This window comes from Carassius carassius, chromosome 15 (genome assembly GCF_963082965.1).
Source record: "Carassius carassius chromosome 15, fCarCar2.1, whole genome shotgun sequence".
NCBI classification, from domain to species: Eukaryota; Metazoa; Chordata; class Actinopteri; order Cypriniformes; family Cyprinidae; genus Carassius; species Carassius carassius.
The window spans coordinates 4,635,818-4,658,788 of record NC_081769.1 but is presented as its reverse complement, the minus strand read 5'-3'; the positions used below and the strand labels follow the sequence as shown (position 1 = coordinate 4,658,788).

Sequence of the window (22,971 nt, the reverse complement as noted above, 5' to 3'; positions counted from 1 at the left end):
AATTACCCAATGTTAAGCACTGTATTGTTCCCTGATTTCTTTGTTTTTGGAAGACTGTTTTTTGTGAAACTCCTTTGTCATCGTTCTCCTTTGCTCTCACATAATAGTCACCATGACATGTAGTGGTATCTCTTCACAACGAGATTGCAAAACATCTTTATAGGAACTTTTCAGACCAACAATACCACTTCAGCAATAAGAATACTAAGAATACCCTACAGAAACAGCTTTTTTTTTTCTTTTTTTTTCTTAATCATCTTTAGATGTTTAATTACTTTAAGTAGTGTGATTGGTTATATAAACCGACTAACATGCAGCAGATATGCTGAATTTCTGACACGATTTTATGTAGAATATTTTATTATGTCAGTAACATTTTGACTGGGGTGTATGTACTTTTCCAAGGCCTTTGACTATGTTAGTCGATCTGGCCTTGTCCTCATCCAACAAAGACTTGTCTGCCCTCCAAAGTTACTGAAGGTGGTTACTGAGTTTCATGAGGGCATGACAGCAACCGTACAGTCTGAAGGCACTCGCTCTTAAGAGTTCCAGATAAGGTGTGGGGTAAAACAAGGATGTGTCCTTGCTCTTACCCTCTTTGGAATTTTCTTCTCTGCCCTGCTACGCCGTGCTTTCCCTGATGACTCCGGTATCCTTCTACACACCCACAGCTCAGGAAAACTGTTCAATATGGCCAGGCTGCGGGCAAAGAGTAGTGTACGCCATGTTCTGGTACGTGAGCTGCTTTATGCTGTTGATTCTGCCTTTGTTGCCCACTCAAAGGAAGATGTACAACTACTCTGCTCATCTTTTGCTGCTGCATGTCTAGAGTTTGGTTTGCAGATAAGTCTTAAAAAGACAGTCATCCTTGCCCAACCTGCAACCTTGAACCCTACAGTATACATTAACAACATATGTCTATCTGTGGTAGACAAATTCATCAATGTTTGGAAAATTGAGCAAGCGTGTCTGGCACAACAAGTACCTCTCATTGCTCCTCAACGTCTGTGTATACCATGCATGTGTACTTAGCACCTTACTATATGCAAGCAAGACATGGACAACATACAGGAGACACGAACATTGCCTCAACGCCTTCCATTTTCGCTGCCTTCGCTCTATACTGGGTGTATGCTGGAAGGACCATGTGTCAAACTGAGAGAACTGGTTCCAGTGACCTGTACACCATCCTTCGTGAACGCCACCTCTGCTGGATTGGGCATATTTATCGAATGAATGACACCCGCCTCCCAAATATCTTGCTATATGGCGAGCTGGCAAACGACCCCCGCAAACATGGTCGCTCCCATCTACTGTTTAAAGACATCATTAAGAGGGATCTTCAAGCCTTCTCCATCAACTTTGACAACTGGGAGGCACTTGCAAACGACAGACCCAACTGGCATGCAGCAAATAAAAATGGCCGCAGGGTTTTTCAGGAGGTCTTCAAATCATTTCTGGACGAGAGACGCTTAAAACGTGAAGCAGTTCATCGTACTCGACATGAACGGCCATAGTAGTATGTACTTTTCAAAGTCATTTTTCAGTCCCCTTTCTTCCTCTTTTTCTTCTTCTTGTTTTAAGCTACTGTGCTTATTTTTTAACCATCAGAATGTACAATAAGCAGAAGTGGCACCATCTGCATACATTAATAATTATCCAGACAGTTTATTCATCAGTTTCTATCTGGTGTCAGCAGCAGGACAAGCTCTCTTAGAATTATTATTAATTATTTAAAAAAAATGTGTACTGTATATGAATACAAGTGTGTAAAAGCAGCACTGCACGATCAGTCACATTCACAATCTAGCAAAAGTTTAGCATATAGACCATTAAAACATCTTAACTGCCACCCGTCCCTTCAGCGGGTCACCTACGTTTACTGCACTATAATACAAATACATTTTAATATAATCATGGCAAACTATATATTATTGGAAAAATCTAAGGCCCAGTTTCACAGACGGGGCTTAGCTTAAGCCAGGACAAGGTCATAGTTCAATAAGGATTTTAAAGTAATTTTTATAAACATGCCTTAGAAAAAACATCACTGGTGTGCATCTTGAGACAAAACAAGGGCATTGACATATTTCAAGATCAATAAGTGCAAGTTTTGTTCTGTTGAAACATTACACTACATTACAACTTACATTATAGTCTGGGACTAGACTAAAGCCTTGTCTGTGAAACCAGGGGTAAGACTCCTGAATATATATTTTGCCACTGTTTTACAAGTTACATATTATATAGGAAAAGTAATAGATTATTTTATGACAGCAGTGCACCTCAAAAATCTACCTGATAACAGGAGTTCTGACCTTTGTCACAAAAATTATATCTTCATTACCCTTTTCCCTAATCACGCTTTAGAAATCATCAATACTTATATATCGGTTGAAAGCTTAAAATCTCAAAATTCATAATTTTAAAACCATTTTAAAATCAGACATTGCATTACCAAAGAAATGGTAAATCAATATCAAATATATATATATATATATATATATATATATATATGGTTTTGTTCATGAATTATAAAAATGTAAGCGTGGATAATGGACTTTCACGTCTATGTTCAAACATGGTAGTGACAGATAAAGGGTTAATAACCATGGTGATGTGAGAAGGAACCGTGAACCACTACAGCCTTCAAAAACGGTGCTGGAGGAATAATCGAATCCATCATGCTAAACAAATATATTTATTTACTGACTTTATAGATATAATTTAAACAGTAAAAACCAATGAGTAACCAAATATTTAATGAAGTCTATGCAATGGTATGTCAAAGAGCTTGTTGCCTACAAAAAATACAGGGCATTTTTTTTTTTATACACCAAGCAAAGCATGAAAAAATATTTTAATGCAAAATACGTGACTTGAAACAAAATTAAACCAGAAGGCCTTAGCTTTGGAGAAGCTTACTGTACCGTTTTGCCTAATTGTATTATTTTTATATTCATTTATATTTATATTTTTATAGTTTTTATATAACCATCCAAGTGATATCTTGTTGAATTAATTGCTGTTTCTGCCAATATTGTCTTCCAGGAAAGGAAAGGATATGCAATAATCAAATAATGTGCTGTTGTCCAAAAACCAAAGCCCTTCACCTGTTTGAAAGTCTTAAACTAGTAATAATTTTATAACTAAGCACTTTACAGAGTGACAAAGACTTCCAGAATATATGTATTTACTAGGTTTGGCTTTGCATTATTATTGTTTTGTTGTCCTTTTTAAAAATAAAAACTAACATAAAAATGTTTTCTTTAGTAGAGACTTTGGTAGCACTTTATTTTACAGTCCTGTTCCTCATGTACATACTATGTACTTATTATAGTAATTACAATAACTATGTATTAACTAGGTACTAACCCTGAACCTACCCCTAAACCTAACCCTACCCCATGTAGTTAGCTTGTATTACCAGAACTTTCTTAGATAAATACACTGTAGGTACACTATAAGTAAATGTTAGTACACGTACTGTAAAATAAAGTGCAACCGAGACTTTTATTAAGATATACTTTGTGTGAAGAACAGATTGAAATGTGGTTGACTTTTTTTTTTTTAAAGCAGCTAGGTTTTAAAGTTTGAATGAGTACAAATGAGATTTGGCAGATGGGGCAAATTAATATAATAATAAATGAAGGTTTGTTCCTCATGCTAAGATGCATCTACTTTAATTTTATGAAAAATGCAACTGGACATTCAAATGAATTAACTGAATGAATAAAGAATGCAGAGAGAATAACAGAGCAAAAAACAAAACAAAAAGAAAAACAACATGGAGGGGGAAAAAAAAGATTAGTGACCAGTTCAGCCTGTCAAGTTACTGAGAGAGTCTTACCCATTAAATAGAATCGAATATTGATTTTACTATCTTGAAAAGCTGTGAGGTTTTTTATTTTGCAGCTGCACAGTAAACTAAATGCAGAAGTAAAGCACCAGTCATTAGGTGAACTGCCACTCAATAATTCAGCATTTTCTGTCAGTGTAGATAGACCCACTTATATGATCAAGTTTCAATCAATAACAAAAACTAAAAAAAGAGTAGATACATTTTTAGGAAAAAATGGTGCAAATCAATATATTTATACTATATTAGCCATTAAAATGGTCTAGTGATTAATGAGATCCTGTTAATTATAGCAGAACAAAGTCATGAGGACACAAATGTCATGATTGCTCTGGAATGCACGCTCATGTCTTGTGTCTGTGCATATCTCAAAACATTATTTATTAACCCAATTCTGTGTTCTTGTCCTCCAGGCAAACAACAGTGGAATAAAATATAAATGTATACTTTCTGGTTCTTGACGTAACTCCATATCTAACCAACTAGTCATGTGAACATCATATGAAAGAAGAAAAGAATAAAAGAATGGTACAAGAGTTAATAATAACTGACAACCTTATGTGACATATCCCTGTCTATCATTCTGTTTTAATTTAATGAGAGTGAGATCTTCCAGTCACTGACTGGAAAAGCCTCCTTAAAATAGCAGTAGATACATCAATATGCTAGCTGTTAATCACATCCCCAGAGATTTTAATGAGAAGCATAATTGTTTCACTGAAGGACAAAATGTATGTCACGGCTGAGTATTTTTTCTCAAAATGACAACATGGCTGAACTTCCTGTAGTGTTGGTACAGCAACCATTGCCCGAAATTACAGTTGTCCTGACCTTGATAAGGGAATACCATGAATATATACTCGTGTGAAATAGATGGAGAAACTGTAAGAAATTCTGTGAAAAGGGGAAGATTTAGAGTGGCCCAATAGTGCACAACACAAATCATCACAACACAACACAAAGGATTCATTAAGTTGTGTTTTGCTCATTTCAATGTGTTGTGAATTGCTTTATGGCAGCAGCAAATGCATGTGTATAGCTGTTGTCACGAGTTGGCAGCTACTGCATTGAGCGAGGAGACATTTTAACGGCGACCAGATTGTTTTAGAATTTGCCCAGATGTCAGGAAATAAAAGAAGAATACTCAGAAAATAGAGTTGGTGATCCCATATGTCTTTATACGTAGCTTCAAAGGATCCTCCACATACATGGAAAAGAGTGGGGAGAAAAATACAAGACACACTCTGACAGAATTACAAATAAAAAAATAATCAAATAATCAGGATGCTGTCTGGAGCAGAGTACAGTAGAACAGTCTGCTATATCACCAGTGCAAACACTTTACAGACACACCCCCAGACAATGCATGACATCACATGAGGTGTCTTAAAGGTACATAACAAATTAGGAGGCCATTGCAATGTGGAGTAGGCTTCAAACAAACAGTTTTTAATCAACATCTAAGGAATACACATAACACCAACATGGAGAACAGAAAGACATTTAACAATGGACACTGGACACAGGGTTTAAGTAATCGAAAAAACAACAAAAAAAAAAAAAAAACGAGGAGATAAACGGGACACAGCTGAAACAAATGGAACATAACGGAGACAGGAACAGGAAAACCAAATATGGGCACAAGGAAAGATGGGAGAAAACTAGCTACCCACTTTAATTTTAACAGTTGCAAGTTGAATGCAGTTAATGACTGTTAAACAGTGACCTGGAGGCTGTTAATAATATATGAGCTCACTGTTGTCGTCACTCAATCTTGTAAAGATTTTTGCTCGTCACTTGTTTTCAGCAGTGTGGCTATTCTCTTTTCCATCCACTGACCCATCTTACAGTACTCTCCAGTGACATGTGGTGGACCTGGAGTAAGCAAAGTCCTCTCTGAGAGTTTTAGTCAAAAAACATGTCAGTTATATTTAATGTTTACATGTTGATTTCTAGTTTAACAGCAGTTTTGGACCATTAATCAATAAAGTCTTGGTAAACAGGTTACAAAGATGAAAGTGAAGCTTTAATTTATCCAAGTTAATAGACCATTTTCTGTCCTGTCCAGAGTTATTTTTTATTTATTAAAAGATGGCCAACATTTTAAATAAATAAATAAATATAAATACTGACAATGCAGTATCAGCTTGTGTGTACTTGCCTGGTTGTGACTAATTGTTCTGTAATTATTATTATTTCATCACAAAATGATGATTTAATTTAGATAATATAAGTTAATTGATAAATAAAAATCTATTTATGACAGAATTTTTGACAGCATCCTCATTTAACAGCATTTATTTTTACAAGTGCATAAAACTTTCAAAATTAATGTTTGGAAATGTAAAACATTATTATTTTTTTATTTTTATATATTTTTTTCCTTTTTTTTTTCTTTACCTCGTGAAAATACTAGTGTTTTAATACATTTGTCCACCAATGTATGCATGTATATATATTACAAACAAATATTCAAAGGGGATATTTCTCTGAAGTCCCAGCATTCAAAACTAAAATATTAATAATTTTGAATCATCAGTATTTTGGTTGATGTGTTTAGAATAATGCCCACTAACACATTATTGAACTACATATAGGCTAAGGCCCCTGTTTTATATGACAAGACATCCTATATTTTTGCTCCCACACTTACTATACCGCATGAAAATTACATTTGTAAGGTGTCTTTATTACCAAATGTGAGAGTGAGACTTAAATAAACCCTTTCGTTTTCCTGCTACACAAGAACTGTTGTGTGCTTGAGCATCTGCTACAGGTAATTTTCCCCTACAGCACCCCCCCCCCCCCAAGCCCCCGACCCTAACCACAACCCTCAAACAAAAACTATTATGCTCAACTAGCCATACAATTATTCTTCAATGTTTTCTCCTTTCCACTGTCTGAGAGGACTGTTGCAATACAAAACATTTAACTCCATCTTTAGTAAATGCATTTCTGTTTACGTGGTATTATGGTAATGGAATCAATCACAATGCTGTGGCTTGCAGTAGCACTATACTAATCCAATTCATGAGGCAGGGTGTCCCCTGTTGATTAAATGTCACAGCATAAATGTGTTCATATTATGTTTGTTCGGGGTGGAAAAACAGAACTAGACCACTGAATATATTTTCCACTCTCAGCAGATGTTGGGAACATTATAATGTAATTTTGTTGTACTTGACAGCCTTGGAATTCACATACATTGTGTTATTAAAGCTAAATGAATCGTAAAATAGAATGTTTCATCGAAATACATTATCAAAAGGTGACTATTGCTTTTCTGGGTAATTACAAAAAAATGGTCCTATTCTATTTTAAAGACATCTTGATAATTAGCAAACTCTATCTGCATTCCAGAGCCAACCAATGAAAATAAGTCTTGTTCAGATATGATGAATTCATGTTTACACATCACTGTCCTAAAGACAAAAATAACTTCAGGTGTTTATAAGGTTCAGATGTGAGACAGTGAGTAATTACGCTCTGATTAAAAAGTTGCAGCCTAATTCCACTGATATCTGAACCCAACATATGTTCTAGTTATTTCAATTGAGTTTTGCTGAAGATGTAATGACAAACCAATTTTTAATTGGAATGAAAACATGGATGATGACTTAAGAGTGTGTTTCCGGTCTCTATGTATTTCTTGTCTTGGTAGATGATGAAGAAACAGTATAATGTTCGGAATAAGGAACACATAATTCCCTTACCACTAACTGTCTGCACTGCCAGGACAGAAGTGTAAGAGCCAAAGCTTTTTTTTTTTTTTTGACCACCCAAGGCCTGCTGTAATTGTATCCAGTAATATTTCACTACTGTTTTCCTGTGCAAGAAAACATAGAGGTCCAATAAAAAATTATATTAAATGTAGCTTCTAATTTGGTTCTGTTAGCATATTTAAAATGTATGTTGACATGCATCATTCTCATGGTTACAACTTCAACATTTATGATACATGAAATACAGTCTAAATATTACAGTTCTTAAAATAGGTAAAATCATAATCACCCATGTAAATTATCTTGCAATTCATAGGTTTAGTTATTTGCCCTGTTAGACTATGATAGTACTCAAATATAGATACTCATAATCAATACTACATAATTTATTTGAAATTGTAGTTTTCAATTGGTTTAGTTTTAAGACCCATTCTTTAAGAACATATTTGACATTAAGTGGTGATCAATCACAGTAAACAATTGTCTTTTCTATTTAAATGGCTTCCGAGAACTTAGAAATTTATTTAATGATACTTGATGCATGGAAAAGGGTGCTTCCAAAACATTCTTCACAATGTATTATGTTCAAAGATAAAAATAAAATCATATGGACATTTTTGGGTAAAATCTGTCATGTTTTCACAGAATCTGTGGGTTTTATGGCTAAAACAACTGAAAGGAGTCTGGAAATGGAACAAAACTACACTTGAATTGAAGACACCATATATTCTATGAACAAAGCTTTAATATCTTATTCAATTTTGCTCAAATTTATATTTTAAGGATGTGTAGATATTTGTACTGACAACAAGACCAAAGTACTGATTAGTATACTGAATAAGATACAGACAGAATCGTGAGTTCTGAAGCACATCTCTGAGACTGTACCAGTGTACTGTAGACATCAATGCCTTTGGAGTGGACACATATCATGCAACTGTGGGAACAGTGTTTGCACGTACTCTCCCTCAGATTCACTTCTAGGTAGAGTGCTATACATAGCACAAACATAAACACACTGACATCAAAGCAAAACAACAGTGTACACTTCTTCAGAAGTGGCTTGAGGAGAAACATTTGGAAGAAAGTTGGCCTAGTTTTCTTATTGAGAAATAAATGTAATTATTGACTGAAAGGGGAAAGAGCAGAAGACACGTTTGCAGCAGACAGCTGAATTATGCAGAGAAACACACTTTTAATTACTGAAGCAATTCTCTCCTTACAAAAATTCCATCATACACCCTTTTTCTGATCATATAGGGTATTATAGTCAAAAGAGATGTCCATTTGCACAATAATACAATGGCAAATGTTTAGTTTAATTAAATAAGCCCAGATGTGGGATTAGTTCCCATGTTTTATGTTTTGAAATACTGTAAAATTAAGGTGGCAATTTTGTATAGAAAAAGTTTGTTTACCATCCATACAATTCTGAGAATACTAGATGTTTTTTTACTAGATGTCAATATAATTCTAATACTAGATGAATGCTAAAGACCATGGCCTCTGGCGAAAGTTAATAGTGTAACTCTTGATATCAGGGGAGTGAGGTTTTACCTGCACAGGTCTTACCAGCTGGAATTATTGGACTAAACAATTCTTCAATGATTGCTCTCATCACCTGGAGGTGACACCTACTTTGTGGTAGGTGTCACCTCCAGGTGATGAGAGCAATCACTGTCTGCTTTAAGGAGGTTTGATCACATAGGGAATAGCTATGGCAAGTGCTCCGGACCTTGAAATCCAAGTGAAGAGGAAAAACAACCTTTAGCAGAACTACACAACATCTTTAGGACAAAGCTTGTGATTCTACACACAGCAGAGTGTCACGTGAGGCAGAGTAGATAATAAGCAAAGCAAGCAGCCCCTATTTACAACCTTTCCACTTTCACCAAATAAATGCTAGAGGGCAAGTGCAGTGGTTGCCTTATGTGATTGTAGGACAACTTAATTGCTACCTTTGCAACATTCTAATTGACTGAGCAAGAGACCAAGTGCTTGAACACCGGGAGGCTCTCATCAACATAGAACTGACAAAAGTTGAGTTTGGCCTCAGAAAACAGCTAGAAGGAGATTTGGAGGATAGTCGAAGGAACAAGAGCAGCCTATGTCCATGGGCCTATTGGCATACCATGCATTGTATACAGAGCAATCTGGTGCAAAGGTAGTCTGCTAACCAGCAGCAACAGTGTATGGATCCCCAAGTAGTAGTGCTCCACCAAAACTGATCAATTTTGCTCTGTGTTGGTAAGCATATAAGGTAAGATATCCAAGTGAAGATATTTTTGAACCATCTTTCTTTATGATGACATACTGTATACATACAGCAGTGCAGAAGGATGGATGCACTAATGTTGTCATGTATGTCAGTAGAGAAGCCTAGAAAGTAAAAGGAAGTCTGGTTGTGTTATGGCTGAACCTTGTAAGAACTTATAGGTCCACACTATACCAGCAAGGTCAACAACATCTAAGTGGAATCAGCAAGAGGAGGGCATAACAACTGTCTGTTCCATCTCAGTCGTATATTTGTCATCTTTACGAGCAAAGCTGTCAAATAAATGAAGGTGGAATATGCCTTAAAGTGCCTTGAACTAATATTGCTGGGATGCAGCCCTCAATAAGGGGAGGTCATAGATGACCTCAGCATCACCACAACATCTCTGCCGGATAACAGGGGATCCTTCAATTCTTAGAAAACTCATACATTTGTGTAGGATTAGCTTTAAACCAAGTAAGACTAAATCCCTGGTACTCGATAGTAGCAGTGTTCTTATTCTGTTTTGCTGGAACCAACTTCCTGCTTGTAGTTTGAAAGACAATATAAATGTGCATACAACCAGTGCATACAACCTGGTTCATTTTCAGACTTGGTTAACTAGAGTGGAAACAAGTGGAAAAAAGTCCACTAGTGTGTTCACACAAAGAAAGAAGGCATGGTTTCAGTAGCCACAGTTAGTGTTGAAGCAGCCATGTCCGTGAGATGCCGTATGTTTATAGGTTTCTAGAGATGGTCAGTTGTTTTAACCGTGGCTTGTTTACTGCAAACACATACAAGCTTCATCAGTGTGTCTGTCATGCAACTTTGTTCCCCTTTCAGGCTTGAACTGATATAAAACTTAGGACATTATTAACTGTCTTCACATTTATTTTGAAAGGTGAAGCTCACGATTATGGAAACGGGCGTTACATTTCCAACGAGTGCTTGCAGTGTTCGACCAATCACAATGTACTGGGTCAGCTGGCCAATCAGAGCAGACTGTGCCTGTCGGAAGGAGGGTTTTTGTAGAAAATTTTGCATTTGAGAGAGCAGGGCATAGAGGACCTACAATAATGTACAGCATGAACATTACAGCATGTCAACATACTTTATTACAATAAATACAAAAAATAATGATCTATAAAAAGCATCCAATGACCCCTTTAAAAAAGTTATAGTAAGTGTCTTAGTTTGTGGTTGCGGACTAGATAAGTACTTGCAGAAGAAGTGTTTTCAGGTTTTTATTTGAAGTTGGGATGGTGTAACTGGGTGGCGTTTTGATACCAACTTTGTGCACATTCAGGGGTATCAAAATGGGGGGGTAAAAGGGGGACAGATTGCATATGGCCAAGAGGCTGAGAGGAGATCACAGTGTTGTTGAGGGCCATGACTGAGATTGCCAACCCCTCAACCATGTGCTGCTTGCGCACTGTATGTAGATAGGGGAACACTCACTTGTAAGCATGTATTAAAGTAAGGTCCAGTGCAGTTCCAGTGGCCTTCCTGAAAGCTACAGTTAGCCTAAGTAAGAACAAGAGAGATATGACATGGGCTGTGTCTGGTTAATTAAAGTTCTGGGTCATGCATATTCGTACTGGCTGCTACTATGCATACTGTATATATATATATATATATATATATATATATATATATATATAAATATGGCAGTTTGTCAACTTATCTAAAGGATGTGTAAATTCTGGATAGGTTAAAGGGGTCATATGATGCAATTTAAAATGTTCCTTTCTCTTTGGAGTGTTACAAGCTCTTGGGGCATAAAGAACATCTGCAAAGTTGCAAAGACTAAAGTCTCAAATCCAAAGAGATATTCTTTATAAAAGTCCTGAATCGCCTTGTTTTCAACATGCTCCCAAGTCTACATCATGATGTGGGAAGATTTGCATAATGCCGCCCAAATGTTCAGCACAGGCAGAAGGCATAACTTTTATGTTTTTATGTTGCCGCCACTGCCATGTTGTGGAGATGCTGTGTGTTTCCTTGTGAAAGCAAAACTACTTTGTCTGGCTTTCCAAAAGAGAACACAAATAGAAATCAGTGGTCAAGTTGTATTTAGAAAACTTTTGTATTCAACCCAAATATTCAGATGTGTGCAGTGCATTTCATGGAGGATGAGGACTGTTTCCTATGAAAGTAGCACTGGATATTCTGCCATGATTCCAGTTCGAAAACAAGTATATGTTTCATTCAAAGGGCATTAAAGTGTGTGAGACATAAATTAAAATTGTATTTATTTACAGAGGTATATGATGTCACACTCGTGTGTGTGTGTGTGTGTGTGTGAAGACACTGCAGGCAGCAGTGCAGCGTATATCCATGAATGAATGATCGGAAGTGAAGTAAACTTTCACTAAACAAGATTTCGCCTGCTCAGGGAGTAGGGAGCAATGAACACGATGCACTGATCATAGCAAATGGAATTTAGTTAATGCACATAGCTCCCTACTAACGAGCTGAGATTGGGAACCGCTGTGGTAAGGGGTGTAACATTTCCGTCACACGCTTGAAGCATTCTGCCAATCACTACACACTGGAAACTGTCTAACGTTGTTTCTGCACAAAAGCACAGTAAACTATTTCTATAAAAATAGTTATTGAACTACTGATATTTTACATATAATACATAGTTTAACAATACTATTGGACACTCAACCAACTGTATTTATTACCACTGTTCTTATGTTGCTGCTGTTCATAATGTACATATAATCCTACATTGCATTCCTATTTATATTCATACTCTTCTTAATATTGTATACAGCAGCTCCACTGTACATTCTGTAAACCATATATTCACTTACTCTGCAGTTATATGTATATAAAACGCTATATTCTTGCACTTCTGTATAGATGCTTATTGCATTTCATTAGCTCTGTATTTGTACTCTGCAAATTGACAATAAAGTTGAATCTAAAATAATCTAATCTAAAGAGCACATAAGCTTGTCTTTTCAGTAGGTATGGTCATGCAGATGACCATATGTGACAATTCAATATTACCTCACCAGCAGGGACTTTCTGAGGGGCATTTTTTACCCGGAACTTTATTTGGATCCTGGTTCCTGCGTTGGAAACATACTGAGTACCAGCCCAATGTCCCTAGTTCCTGGGTAATATTCCAGCGGTGAAAACGCTGCTTAAGTGACAATTTGTTCGCAAATGGGAAAAAGCCACTCGAATCACACAGTAAATTTGCTCAAAGATTGTTAATACACACTGAAAACTAATATTGCCATGCCGTTTTCCACACGAAAACTGTTAAAAACTTTAGAAAATCTTAATATAAATTCCCAAAATTAAAATTTATGTTAATTTGTCCCCATTGTATTGTCACAGGTAGGAAAAGCGCATTTATTGCTCAAACACAATAGATCCATTATTAAAACTCAGTAAAAGTTTGATCATGGTACATTTGGTAACACAGACAGAACAAATGGCTTGGGAAAAAACACACATTGTCTATGTGACACTTACATTTAAGCAGAATATCGCTGTGGAGAGATCGCTAAACTTGTATGTTTTCATATCATCATGAGCGCTTGTTCCACCATCAGTGAAACTAAATGACTGTCAGAACAAAGGTGTGACTTTAAAAGATGAAGAAACACACATATGCCCACACAAACTAGCGTAACTATTGTAGATTAATGACAGTCATTGCATGATATTGACCAAGGTTGGTGTTTTTTTTTTTTATATGATCGTGGTGGACACGGGTAGAGGACAGCACATTTTCACTTGGCTAACGACAACAGGAGGTCACTATTGCTACTCTGAGCATCCCTGTGCTCTGCAGGCCTCTGACATTGAGCCCAACGCACAACATTAGAACCTGTGCTGCGGCTGATGATGTGAAAAATATTACTCATCCTTTTCAGTCTGTACTCTCAGTTGTGTAGAATGGAAGGCAGAGCCACATAATAAAGGATGTTTGAGAAAATGAGGGAGAGAGAAAGAGAATGAGAAAAATGTTGGCTTGTTAACAGCAAATCAGGTTGGGACAGCAAACCCCATGCATAGGCTGCTGGTAAAGTACAAACAAAAGCTTAATATTCGAATGGAAAAAGAAATCAATTTGAACAAACAACAACACAAAAATAATCTCTCTCTATTTTTTCCCTTGCACCTCATGCAAGGTTTGATGTTGAAGTAGAAACAATTATTTTTGCTCTGCAAAAGCCAAAAGTACCTTACTTGTTGAAAACTGCAGATGGGTTGGCTGCTGTATTTGCTTTTTTCCCCCTATGTTTTCTCTTTCTGTTATGTATGGCTCCCTACATCCACCCATAATTCCTCCTCCTCCTGCTGGAGCTGGGTGGGCATTCGTTCAAAGATCATACCAAACTGTTTCTGGCCATAGCCCACCTTACCACCTACAAGGACGACGTGCTCTGCTCGTTCTATGATGCAAGCCACAACCCCGCGTTCAGAGTGCCATAATCCGAAGATGGCCCCTCAAGTGGAATTGGAGTGGATTCTGGCGAGAAACAGATCACCATTCATCATCGGTCCCAAGGAGGATTTTGCCGAATCCACTCCAGCCTTAGTGCCCAGCCCACCATCTCCCCATGGTGGGGAGCATCAGCCCGAGCCCACCGACAATGCAGAGCCCATTACTGCCACGATCAATGAGCCAGCGCAATGCCGAGTGACTGAGTGGAGGACCGCCCCGGTTATGGAGCCCAACCCGTCAGACCAGGTGCGAGAGCCGGCTACAGTGCCCACCGCAAGGGAAAGAGCCTTGGATGGTGTTAACACGGAGAGGAGGTCCGCCACCAACACTGCAGCTGAGGGTGAGTGGACTATGGAGCGCCAAAAGGGCCAGAATGTGAAGGAAGATCTTATTGACTGGGAATCTGAACTGGAGATTGAAATGCCCCCTCTCCTCTCTCCATTGTCTCCACTGGTCCCATCTAGCACTCCTTCGTCCTTGGTTTTCCTCCATTGCCTGTTCTTAGAAAGTGTCCTCCAGTGCCCGCTCCTCGAAAAATGCCCGCCCTTCTAACCGCTCCTCCCTCCTCCACCACTGTCATCTGGCAGCCTCTCTGATCTCCTTATGCCCACCATCTATGCAGTGAGAGCGCCACTGGACTGCCATCCTCCAGCGTTGTCGTGGTTGAAATCTCCCTCACCTCCCCCTCCAGCCTCTGAGGCCTGACTCAACCGGCCCACTGTCAACCATCGATCCAGCAGCTCCACAGAGCTCCCTTGTCCCTCCGGCTCCACCTTGGTCGAGTGTCGATCCACCATAGCCTCTGGACAACTCTACACTGGCTCCACTTAGTCAATCTGTCAGACCAGCTACATTGAGCTACTTCCTCCCGCCTGCTCCACCTTGGTCCTCAATCGCTCTCCACCCTGGCCCCCCAGATCCTCGGCATCCCCCTGGCTTGTTGGCTCTCTGTCTCCGCCCCGGGTTCCTTCTCCAACTGCTTGACTGCCATTGGTTGGCCCCCTGGAGCAGGCAGCCATTCCTCCTCCATGGCTCCTCCTGCCACAAGCTCCTCCTGTCTCCTCCCTGGCTCCACCCTCTGTCTTCTCCTCCCTGGCTTCTCCCTCCGTGGTCCCTGTCTGCCGGCTCCCTTCTGGGGGTCTTTCCTCGACCTCCATTATATATATCTAAAATAAAGATATGTTTGACTAATATGGGTGGTATAAACATCCCACTGTATCGCATAGATCGGTATAACATTTCAGTACTGAATAAGCCAAATACAAGTCAAGTCAAGTCACCTTTATTTATATAGCGCTTTATACAAAATATATTGCATCAAAACACACACACACACACACACACACACACGTGTTTACTATACAAAGTCAAACACAAACATTTACTTTTTGCATTACTATTACAACCCTCTTTCTTTAGCTCAAGTATACAAACCTCTTTGCCACATGCACTGTAATATGTTTTAAACTGAAAGTGACATTTTCAAATGGAAGCATTTGTCGGAAATGTAAACAGAAGTGGGTATAATACCCAAAAAATGTACTCAAGTAAAATTATCAAGTAAAAGTACTCATAGAAATATTTACTCAGGAAAAACTAAAAGTAATAGTCTGCATAGTAAGAGTTAAAAAAGTATTTGATAAAAAAAATCTACTCAAGTAGTTAGTTACTTTTCATCAGCCTTTAGTGTCACATAATGCTTCAGAAATCATTCAATATGTTGATTTACTATCAGTGATGTTCTTTATAGCTTTCTACTCATCAAAGAATCCTACATAAAATGTCACAGGTTCCAAAAAAATATTAAGCAACTAAACTGTTTCCAGCACTGGTAATAAATCAATATATTAGAATGATTTCTGAAGGATCATGTGACTCTGAAAACTGGAGTAACAGCTGATAAAAATTCTGCAATTGGGTTTCGTACATTAAAATTAACCTTTTCAGATAGCAATCGTGGTCCAGGACATTGGGTGACCTTACATATGCAGGTAAAATCCATTTGTTGTAAAAAAAAAATGAATAAAACAAAAAATAAAAATAAATAAATAAAAACCAATCTAACAGACTTGATAGCTAACGTTTGTGAAGCAGTCAGGGGGATCTTTCGGCCACCACCTAAGCTCCACCCACAGAAAAACGTCACAATGTTGACTTACAGAAAAAGGGTTGAATATAATAATAAAAACAATATATATATGTGTTTTTTTTTAGATTACTGAATATTTGGTATTGTCTTGCTTCTTAGCGCTGTCTTCTAAAACAAATCTAATTGAAACAAGATAAATGTTCATTAAACTACCAAAACAAGACATGAACTAGTTGATGTAACAAGGCAGAATTTTGTTGAATTGAAGTGGTTTACTGACATGGAATGAATACGAGTAAATTTGATTAGACTAACACAATACACACATTTTGATTCAATTAGTTGCAAAGAAGTTACATTGACATATCCCAAACATGTTTAATCTACAAATGTATATTGATTAATGCATAATGGGTGCTACGATTAAATCATGTTCATTCAACAAATAATTTTTTTGAGTGCACAAACACACACACACACACACACACCTGTTTACTATACAAAGTCAAACACAAACATTTACTTTTTGCATTACTATTACAACCCTCTGTAATGAACCTTATTTAAGTCTATGTCAAAATAAAACTCCACAGTCATTGTACCACAGAAAGCACTTCCTTTATTACAATTGGAATGAATAAAGCTTCTAAAAAAAGGCACAGGTGCGAGTATGGGGACAGAGGAAAAAGGCAAGGGACAACACGCAATCCCCATGTCAATTCATCTACACACACACACAGTGATTCTTCAAATGCAATAGATTAATACAATGGTGCCCCCTATTGAAAACATAACATCAACCTACACTACACACATAATTAAGACGTGTTACTCCGTCCCTATACTCCCCGACTCCCCTTTCTAATACCGATCGCCCTTCACATACCCTCACCATTCATTCTCTCATACACACAGGAATAAATTAAAACACTTCCCTCTCCCCCGGTTTACAGGACCCAGCCGTGGGGTAGAGAGCAGTCACGACAGACCGTCAGGGGGAAATCATTCCAATAGGAGACTGGGATGAAGTTCACCATTATTTCTAGTCCATATACATTCAGAAGCGGGGGAAACACTCAAGTCCAATTATAGCATCATTCATCTCCTTAAGTTAGCGTGACAGTCAGGCAAAAACGCCAAACAAACAATCCCGCGAGGTAATGGTGACTCTAATAGTTAACCCCTCCCTACTAACTCAACTCACTCACACACACCGGAGTCTAACTAACTGTCTATCTTCATCTCCGGAGGACCTATTGTCCCGAGAGACAGCCAAACGTAACCCCACAAGTCACCCACCTCACAGCCGCTGCTACATCTCATGCACCTCTTTTTAACAAGTCCTTTGATGTGGCAACAGGTGAATACAATCAGAGCAAATCACATAATCACCGGATAACAACATTCTACACTATTCCCCCTCTAATTCAGGAGGACTCGTCCTCGAGTCAAAATGATAATCTTTAGCCCAGGTCGGTAACTTCCTATGTCGTACAGGTCGAGAGGTCTCTATAGAAGGGGCCATGGCATCCTCCATCATTCGTCCACCATCATTTACCGATTCAGCTGCCAACTCCAACGATGACTCTGACTGCTGCACTGGAGACATCAAATCATGTCGATGAAGTGCACCCTTCTACCGAGCCAAGTTGTCCCTCTGTATGATGTAGTCTCTCAGATACCCCCAGAGGCACTCTTTGAAGGGTCGGCTGATCCACCAATTGCTGTTGTGGTGGTTGCTCAGACTCCACACTCCCCTCCAACCTCTCTGAAACAAATTGAGACACACATGGTTTTAAACGATTGTAATGGACAACTACCGTTTTGCCCCCCTTTATAGGTTGTATCTGGTACAACACATCAGACAATCGCTCGATCACTTTTAAAGTGCCCTTATAAGCTCTCTTTAACTTAAAACACACCCCTTTTTTCTGGCCTTATTTCGGACCCAGACAAGCTCCCCCTCCACATAATACTGTACCTGGGGCCGGAAATCTAAATATTTTTTTTGTCTGGAAGAAGCCTGTAACTGATGTTGATGTACAGCTCCCACCACAGTAGATAGAGTCTCAGCCATGCGTTGCATATATTCATTTGGGGAATCAAAAGCTTCTTCCAAATTCACGTTCAATATTACATCCACAGGCAATACCATCTCTCTCCCAAACATTACTTTATAGGGAGTAAAGCCAGTAATTGCATTTACACTACTACGATACGCCATCATGACATAAGGCAACAATGAGTCCCAGTTATTCTGGTTCTCATCCACAAAGAGAGACAACATGGCCAGCAGGGTCCTATTAAAACGTTCAACGGGCCCATCTGACTGAGGGTGGTAAGGTGATGTACGAGTTTTATTAATCTCCAATAAACGACATACTTCCTGAAAAAGAAGAGACTCAAAATTCCGTCCCTGATCAGAGTGGAGACTCCGAGAAACACCATAACGGCACACCCTCTCTTCAACAAAGACTTTGGCAACAGATCGAGCTTCTTGGTTTGGCAAAGCAAAAGCCTCAGTCCATTTCGAAGCGTAATCCCGGAGTCCAGGGCTCGGAGGCTGGAGGCGGAGACAGGGAATTCACACGCCAAGGCGGAGCTGGAGACTGGCAGTCCAGCGGCGAACCATCGCGCCCAGATGGCGCGGACTGAGGGTGAGCTGCGGGGCTGACTGGCACCAGCAGAGATGAGGTCGAGGAACTGGCTGGTCTAGGAGGAGATGAGAGAGGAAGGATGGGAGGAAACCAAGGTGGATCAGGGCTGGACAGAGCCAGCAGAGAGACAGGAGATACGGAGCTGGATTGAACCAGCGGAAGTGGAGCAGGGGAACTGGCAGGTCTAGGAGGAGGTGGGAGAGGGAGGCTGGGAGGGAACACAGGAGATTCAGGCTGGACTGAACCAGCAGAGAGACAGAAAATTCAGGGCTAGGCGGAACCAGCGGAGAAACAAAAAATTCAGGATTGGGCGGAACCAGCGGAGAAACCGAAAATTCAGGGCTGGGCGGAACCAGCAGAAATGGAGCAGAGGAACTGACTGGAGGAGGTGGGAGTGAGAGACTGAGAGAATATACATGAGGATCAGGGCTGGGTGGAACCAGAGGAGAAACAGGAAATTCAGGGCTGGATGAAACCAGCGTAGAAACATGGGATTCAGGAATTACCTCCATAAACCAGTCCATAAGGTCCATAAATTGCACCATATAATTTCCAGAAACCGAATACAGCTCACCCTCAGTTGTAGAATTGTGGGCAGGGCTTTCCTCCACGCCCTCGATCTCCACTAAAACTCCCACGAAGCACGGTGTTGCCAGCTCACACCTGGTCAGCTCACACCTTACACCGCTTGCTCAGGCCGGTGTAATAGAAATTAGAGAGCGAGCAGTCGGGGAAGTGGGTAAGGCACGCCAGATCTAGAAAGTCCCTGGTATGGTCCTCTAGCAAACGGTCCAGTTGCTCCAGGCACATGAGTTGGACTGCTGGAATAGCCATTCCGAGAGGGGGGAAAACAAAAAAAAAAGAAAGAAAAAACGCCGCTAAAATAAACTACACTATTGGGTCTGTGATTCTGTTACAGTTGGGTGTGTGCTAACATAGAAATAAAGCATTCGAGGAGGGTCTTAATCAAAAGGGGAGTTTACTGAACACACATTAACTAAAATCAGGATACAACATCACATAATTACATCAACTCACATCATTAGGTTAATCACGGATGAAGAAGAACTAAACAGACGGGGTATTTAAGCACACAGGAGGTAATGAGGGAACTGGAGACAGGTAGGGAAGGAAGATGACCAAATAAGGGAACAGAAAGTCCATGAACGTAACAAGTAGTTAGTTACTTTGGACCATATACTATATATCTATAGTCTATTTTTATTTATGTATATATATATATATAAAAAAAAAATATATATATATATATATATATATATATTTTCATCAGCTTTTAGTGTCACATAATGCTTCAGAAATCATTCAATATGTTGATTTACTATCAGTGCTGTTCTTTATAGTTTTCTACTCATCAAAGAATCCTACATAAAATGTCACAGGTTCCAAACAAATATTAAGCAACTAAACTGTTTCCAGCACTGGTAATAAATCAATATATTAGAATGATTTCTGAAGGATCATGTGACTCTGAAAACTGGAGTAACAGCTGATGAAAATTATGCAATTGGGTTTCGTCCATTAAATTAACCTTTTCAGATAGCAATCATGGTCAGGACATTGGGTGACCTTACATATGCAGATAAAATCAGAATTTATCCATTTGTTGTAAAAAAAAAACAAACAAAAAAAAAACAATCTAACAGACTTGATAGCTAGCGTTTTTGAAGCAGTCAGGGGGATCTTTCGGCCACCACTTAAGCTCCACCCACAGAAAAACGTCACAATGTTTACTTACAGAAAAAGGGTCTATAGTTTCAGGCAATGCAGTCTGAGCTGGAAAGAGAATTGTTTAGTTTATCTCTTGAGTCTTCAGATTTTAGGAGTCGTTCATTCATCACGTGACAGATTCATAGGCTTTAAACTATGCTGTCTGAGTTGGAAAGAGACTAAATAATAATAACAACCAACAATTTATTACCTTTGTTACAACATTTAGTGTATGGAAAATAACCATCATGACAGAAATTCACACATTTCTAAACTGTAAGAATTAAAAAGCTACAATTTGAGACCAGAAACGCAATTACTGTAAGACTAAATCCAAATTATAATAATGATGATGATGATGATGAAGATGATGATAATGATAATGATAATAATAACTATGCACCCATTTGTAAGGAAGCTTGTAAATTAATTTCTTTATCCAATGATGTCACGTCAAGTGACAAAAGAATGAACGATAGATTAAAGCCTTTTATACAGTCTATGGTTAAAGCTTATGGGGCAGTCACATGATGAAGGAATGACTCAAACCCAATGACGTGATAGATGAACTAATCAATTCTCTTTCCGGCTCAGACTGCATAGGTTAAAGCTTATGGGTTGTCACGTGATGAAGGAAAGAGTCATACCCAAAGACTTGTCAGATAAGAGGTGAGGTGAGATAATCATATACTGAAGACCCAGGTGAACAATGAATGAATCTTTTCTGTTTCTTATAGCATTATAGTTTTGTATTGTTTTGTTAGGGAAGTAACACATCACATCTTAATTATATTTCGAAAAAATGAACAAAATTACTCGACAAAAGATTTGTTAATTTTGCTGAACGAGACTGAAAAGTCCAAGTGGGTAAAATGATCTGAACTTCTAACGCATTCTCATCCCAAGGCGTCATATACTGACACTCTTGACATTTCGTCAACATCCTACGCATATGGCACCCTCTAGCGTCAATATGAGACACCGATTATGGGTTAAGGTTAGGGTTAGGGTTAGACCGCTAGGAGGCGCCTTCTGGCCCATTTTTATCTGCTTCTAATATTGACGCTAGAGGGTGCCATGTACGTAGGATGTTGACTAAATGTCAAAAGGGTCAGTATATGACGCCTTGGGATGAGAATGGTCTGGAACTTCACATTACTAATGCGGTTACTGAAGCCATGCCTTCTTTCTTTGCGTGAACATTTTGGCGGCATTGCGCAAATATTTCCACATTGTGATGTAGACATGTGGCGGAGTGTTTGAATTTTATGGGGGCATGGCAGAGTATTAACTTTGATTAAGAATATCTCTTTAGATTTGAGTCTTTGCAACTTTGCAGATCTTATTTCTGCAACTAGAGCTTGTAACAATTTTTTTAATTGCATCATATGACCCCTTTAAAGTGAAATTACTGAACCTTATATTTCATACAGTTCATTCATTGTTGACAGATACTGTATGGTGCAGGGAAACAACCCCATAAACAAAGTTATGACACAAAATTCAAGATATTGGGGCAAAAATGCTTCTTTTTGAGTTTTGACATTGGTAAGCGATGTCATATGATATGATAAGCAATATCACAGGAGCAGCAGGAGCAAAATCAAATGAGTGCTGTTTTTGTTACGAAGAACAGGAGTGCAAATCATAAACTGTAGGATATATGGTGCAAATGTGATTTTATACAACAGTTTAATAAACAAGAAGTTTATTTTGTATTATATTTTAAACACAATATTGTGTATTTTTGTTCAATATTGCCAACAAAAATATTACCTATAAAGCCACAGCAGAATTGTTGTGTGTCTGTGAGCAACACAACGTTGTTCGTTTCTGTATATATATATATATATATATATATATATATATATATATATATATATATATATATATATATATATAGCTTATAAGTGGTGACTGTCAGTTTGTGCACGTATGACAGGATTTGTAGAAAAATTAATACAAGACGTAGTCAGCCAGACGATGAACATTATTAATATTATTAATAATTAATAATTATTATATGATGCAGTCACACTTGTAGAAATATTTGTTAGTTCTTTTTGTTGATTCAGGGTTAGCATCATCTGAGGTCCTCTGAAGGTCAGCATCATCTCTTCTCAGGTGTTCTGGATCCAGACTGGAGCTTGTGTAAATCCTAGTTACCATGGGATGTAAATCGTGTGGC

General features: G+C 38.4%; 1 protein-coding gene across 1 annotated transcript in view; it reads right to left on the bottom strand.

Annotated features, from left to right (window-relative positions):
• Window positions 1-22,833: 22,833 nt before the first annotated feature.
• LOC132157649 (uncharacterized) overlaps window positions 22,834-22,971 on the bottom strand; it is a 491,841-nt gene continuing 491,703 nt past the window's right edge. Inside the window, exon 2 of the mRNA XM_059566979.1 lies at window positions 22,834-22,941. The gene's annotated coding sequence lies outside the window, so the exon portion shown is untranslated. The remainder of the gene's footprint in view (window positions 22,942-22,971) is intronic.